This window comes from Vigna unguiculata, chromosome 9, assembly GCF_037176805.1.
Source record: "Vigna unguiculata cultivar grain cowpea cultivar isolate G323 ecotype 2 chromosome 9, ASM3717680v1, whole genome shotgun sequence".
NCBI lineage: Eukaryota > Viridiplantae > Streptophyta > Magnoliopsida > Fabales > Fabaceae > Vigna > Vigna unguiculata.
The window spans coordinates 18,933,981-18,939,881 of NC_140800.1; the positions used below are offsets into that span (position 1 = coordinate 18,933,981).

At 48.1% G+C, this 5,901-nt stretch overlaps 1 pseudogene; it reads right to left on the reverse strand.

Moving 5' to 3' along the window:
• Window positions 1–250: 250 nt before the first annotated feature.
• Window positions 251–5,209, reverse strand: LOC114163518 (uncharacterized; annotated as a pseudogene).
• Between the last annotated feature and the right edge of the window lie 692 nt (window positions 5,210–5,901).

A 5,901-nucleotide genomic window follows, 5' to 3' on the forward strand; every position in this document is an offset into this window, starting at 1 on the left:
TCCAAGTTGCTGGTATAGTGCTCCCAGATAGATATTCCAGGCGGTAAGCTCCTTTGCCAACGACCTCACGGATGCGAAATGGGCCCTCCCAGTTGGGAGAGAATTTACCTTCCTTTTTTCGTGCGTTGCTAGCCATCCGCCAAACCAAATCTCCTTGATGAAACGATCGATGCTTGACTTTAGAGTTGTAACGGCGTTGAGCTCGAGCCTTGGATGCTGCTTCCCGAATGCAACTACGATCCCTGAGTTCCTAGAGCAAGTCTAGGTTGATGAGCATGCTCTCGTTGTTAAGGTTAACATCAAAGAGCCGTCGTCTCAGTGAAGTGTCGCCGATTTCAATAGGAATCATCGCATCAACACCGTATGTCAAGCTATAGGGTGTTTCCTTAGTCGTGGATTGAGGGGTGCAGCGATAGGCCCACAAAACTTCTAGTAGTTCGTCGGCCCAGGTACCTTTTGCCTCCCCGAGTCGTTTCTTTAATTCCTTCAATATGACTTTGTTTGCGGCCTCTGCTTGGCCATTCGTCTGCGGATGTTCTACCGAACTAGTAACATGGTGAATGTGGAGTCCTTTATAAAAGTCAGCCAGCCCCTTATCAATGAACTGTCGCCCATTGTCTGTTATGATGGTTTTTGGAACGCCAAATCTGCAAATTAGATTACGCCAAACGAACTTTTGTACCTGCTGAGCCGTGATCGTAGCGAGGGGTTCTGCTTCGATCCATTTGGTAAAATAATCGACTGCCACAAGCAAAAACTTGACCTGTCCCCTCCCAGGACTGAAAGGTCCTAAGATGTCCATACCCCACATAGCAAAAGGCCACGGGGACATAATGGTATGAAGTTCTTCTGGCTTTGCGTGTAGGAGATTGCCATGCTGCTGGCAGCGAGTGCATCGTTGAACATATCTGTCACAATCCGTCTTGAGGGTAGGCCAATAGTACCCTGCTCTCAAGATGCGGGACGCCATGGTTCTCGAGCCGGAATGAAAACCACAAATGCCTGTGTGCAATTCATCCATCAAGTATTGCGTTTGATTTTCGGCTACACATTTTAAGAGGGGGTTGGAAAATCCTCTTTTATATAATTCACCGCCTATGAGCATGAACCGCGAAGCCTTCTTCCTGATTGCGGGGTCGTCAGTCCCGCTGTCCTCACCATGCTGTATGAATTGAACTATGGGAACCATCCACCCCTTGTCCTCTATTTTTGTTACCTCTGTGACATTGCTATCTATCATGGTGACAGTGGGTTGACTGAGTGTAGCATGAATTACTGTGTGATGCTGTCCCTTTATCTTAGTCGTGGCTAACTTAGAGAGTAAGTCTGCTCTGGAGTTCTGCGCTCGATTAATGTGTTCCAGCCGTACTGTTTTAAATTGTGCCAACATTCCTTTTACGACATGGTAATAGCGGATGAGGAGAGGATCTTTCACCTGGAAACTGCCATCCATATGTCCCACCAGGAGTTGTGAGTCGGATTTGCACGTGAGATTCTCGACGCCCATATCTGCTGCCAAATGCAGTCCAGCAATCAATGCTTCATACTCCGCTTGATTGTTTGAGGGCTTGAATCCGAACCGCAAGGATTGCTCAAGAAGAAGATTGTTTGGTCCTTGCAAAACTATGCCAGCCCCTCCACCTTTGGTATTAGAGGAGCCGTCCACAAAAAGTGTCCATGTGTTATCGTTCGGCTCTGTCTGTCCAGCTAGCTCGTTAACAAAGTCAGCCAGACATTGGGCTTTGATTGCTCCTCTCGCTTCACAGCGAATGTGAAATTCGGACAACTCAACTGACCATCCCACCATTCGGCCCGCCAGATCGGGTCTCCTCAGCATTTTGTGTATTGGGTAGTCGGTTCGCACTATGGCCTCATAGCTCTGAAAGTACGGCCGTAATCTTCTGGTTGTGACTACCAATGCCAATGCCACCTTCTCCACCGTCTGGTAGCGCAGCTCAGCATCGTGCAGAACTCTGCTGATGAAGTAAACAGGTTGTTGTTGTCCATCGTGTTCCTGGACTATAGCAGTGCTTACGGCGTTATTAGAAATAGCTAGATATATTGAAAGTGGTTTACCTTTTGCGGGTTTGTGCAATATCGGGGGTGAGGACAGATATTCTTTCAGTTTAACAAACGCGTGCTCACAGGCTTCATCCCACGCGAACTTACAAGCCTTCTTCATCAGTTTAAGCATGGGCTGTGTTTTCTCGGCTAATGTTGGCATGAATCTCGATAGTGCTGCTAAACGTCCGACCAACCTCTGTGTCTCCTTGATGTTTGCAAGACTACGCATACTTAGTACCGCTTGGCACTTGTCTGGGTTAGCCTCAATTCCTCGGTGTGTTAACATGAACCCTAAGAATTTCCCTCCTGTGACTCCGAACACGCACTTCTCTGGATTTAAACGCATGTCATATCGGCGTACTGCATGTAGCACCTCCCTGAGGTATATTATGTGCTGTTCTAACGAATCGGACATCACCACCATGTCATCTACGTAAACCTCCATGCATTTTCCAATCAGATGATGAAAAACCCGATCCATCAATCTCTGATACGTCGCTCCTGCGTTTTTCAAACCAAAGGGCATTACCTCATAGTAGAAATTGGCTTCCTCTGTGATGAAAGCTGTTTTCTCCTTGTCACCTGCGTACATAGGTATCTGGTTGTAACCCGAATAGGCATCCAAGAAACTAAGTACCCTATGGCCAGCTGCTCCATCGACAAGCCGGTCGATGCTGGGTAAAGGATAAGTGTCTTTGGGGCAGGCTTTATTAAGGTCTGTGTAGTCCGTGCACATCCGCCACTTGCCATTGGGCTTTTTGACCAATACCACGTTGGCCAACCAAGTGGTATACTTAGCCTTTGTGATAAAGCCCGCGGAGAGCAGTTTCTGTACCTCAATCTTGGTTGCTTCTCTCTTTTCTTCCCCCATTTTTCGCCTCTTTTGAGCGACCGATTTTGCTTCTGTATAAACAGACAGTTTGTGGCAAGCAATTCGAGGGTCGATTCCAGGCATGTCGGCTGCGCTCCATGCAAACAAATCGGCGTGCTCGTTCAACGTCTGCTTCAGCTCCTCGACATCTGCATACGCCTTACCAGTGTAGGTGTACCTGACCCCGTCCCCGAAGTCATGTCTCTCTGTGGCCTCAACCGGTTCGACCCGTGTGTCATCATTGAAGCGAGGATCTAAGTCTGCGCCCTCAATCCTCGATGTTCTCTTAATATTGTGTACTGCGCGTTTTGGTGGTGACCTAGGTCATCCTCTCAAGCTATCCGCATAACACTTACGAGCAGTAGGTTGGTCCACGTGTATGGTGATGATATCTCCAGATGCGGAAGGAAACTTCATTGCCAAATGATATGTGAAAACGACTGTGCCCAACGTATTAAGAGAGGGCCTTCCTAATAATATGTTATATGATGTGTGCGCATCGACGATGAGGTACCTGATCTTTACCATCCTCGTCACCTTTCCTCCTCCAAATTTAGTGAAGAGGTCGATATAGCCTTTCGTGTCCACCCTCTCACCTGAAAAGCCAACTATGGGTTCTGAATAATGTTGAATGTCTTCTTCTGAAATTTTCAACTTTTTGAAAGTTCTCCAATAGAGGATGTCTACCGAACTTCCTTGATCCACAAGGGTTTTTCTGACAGCGAAGTCTTCAATTTCCACCGATATGACCATCGGATCATCATGTTGAGGGTCAACAGCCTGAAAATCGTCGTCCCTAAAGGTAATAGGCGGCATACGCCTACGCGGATATATAGAAACTGCATTCACGCTCTGAACTGCACGGACATACTTCTTTCTGGCAGATGCAGTGGAGCCCCCACCAGTGAAACCTCCCGCAATGTAGTTAATAACTCCCCGTAATGGCTTTTCCTGTGGTTCCCGTTGCTCATCCTTCTTATGATCGATCTTTCGTCTAAGGTTATCTTCGCGTCGCCCCCCATACGCTGGCGCTCTGTACTCTTTCCTCTCGTTTCCTCCATCTCGGTCCTCCTTTCTGGATGCAAATCCCCCCTCTTCGCGTTTTACAAACCTTTTGAGATGCCCAGCTTGTATTAACTCCTCGATTTTGTCCTTTAGTGTGAAACACTCTTCTGTAGTATGGCCGTAATTTCGGTGATAACGACAGTGCTTCGTGGTGTCAACATGAGGGGGAGTTGGGACCTTTCTAGGGGGAGATATAAGGTCGGCATTTAGGGCTTCCTCCAGAATCTGTGCCCTGTTGGATATCAGCGGGGTGTATCTATGATACTTTGGTTGTCTTTGCTCTCGGAACCTAGAGCTTGGTCTTGAGGTTGTTGCTCTGTCTCTCTCGGGTTGCTTTCTGTCAAGGGTTTCCCTGCGGGTGGTGTTGCGAAACTCCTTCAGCTCTTCCATTTGCATAAACTTCGTAGCTCGCGTTCGGAGCTCGTCCAGATTGGCCACAGGTTTTTTGCACAGGCTGTCCACAAATGGGCCTGGTCGTAGGGCTGTAATCAAATGATGCATGGCTACCTCTGGATTCAAATTACTGATGTTTAGGGATAGTTTCCCGAATCGCTCCATGAAATTGCGTAATGTCTCATCTTTTTCTTGCCGCACATTCACCAGTGCCAAAGAGGTGAGATGATGGGGTTTGCTAGTAGCAAATTGAATGCTAAAACGCGTCGTCAGTGTATCAAAACAGTCCACGGAGTTGGGGGGAAGCCGGGTAAACCAACGGAGCGCCGGACCCTTTAGCGATGTTGGGAAAACGCGACAGAGGATGGCGTCTTCGGTTGTATACAGTCCCACCTGAGTGGTAAAGATGTCTATATGCTCCTCCGGATCTGTGGTGCCATCATACTGATTCATAGTAAGCCCCTTCCAACGTGCAGGGAGGTCAGCCGTCATGATTCCATCCACAAAGGGGTGACGCCTAGGTGTTCTTGCTAGTGCACCGGTATGATTGGGATTAGTTTGAGCGCGGGATTCCTCCTGGTCTAACGTCTCTTCTTGTTCTTCTTCTTCTTGTGGCATTTCTCTCCTTCTCTCCGTGCGTTCGGTCTGTCTCCTGATTCTTTGGTTTTCCGCCCTCAAGGCGTTGACTTCCTCTTCGTTTTTACGTCTTATCTCAGCTAGTTGCCGCTGCATTTCTGTCTGCATCTCTTCCTGTATTTGTCGCCGCATCTCGGCTAGGGCTGCATTGTGATCTATCGTTGTCCTGGTCGAATCCATGTCCCTTGAGAGTAGCTTGGCCCCACGGTGGGCGCCAAATGTTCTTGTAAGGGTTAGAGCCAAGCGATCTCAAAGGCCTTCTGTATTCTTCCGCCCACTTTGCGTCCCTTCTCTTTACAGCTGCTTCTGGACTACCGTCAGGGGTGAGTACCTGCAAATACTCCGATGCTTAAGTTAGTAATAACCCCAGATATTCTCTCTTTAGATATTGGCTTTAGATAAACTTACCTTTTACTAGACAGTCCAAATATCTTTTATACTACCTGGCCTTATTCCCGTTATTATTGCCTACAGAGCGGTTTCCTTCTCCCATTAAACACTAAGGAATCTTAATCAATACAGTAACTGCCTCTCATACCTTAACGGTAACATTTCTACATTCCATTGGACTTCCAAACTCTTGGGCCTGTGTGCTATCTTTGCCGTGACTGGGATGGGTCTACCCCTCTACACTGCTAGCCCATTACGCATCAGAACCCTTGGGCCGAGATGTACCAGGCACCCAGGGCCGACACCTACTCGGCCTCCACTCTACGCGTGCCTGCCATCCTACCAGGCCACTCCCTGACTTCAGTGCCTCAAATGTGTCTAGCCATTGGGCCGTGATGTTTACGGCTCCTGGGTCGAGACATATGCCTCTGACCACACCACTCTAACCTTCTTTTACTGACTGTGCCTCACCTTTTCCTGTT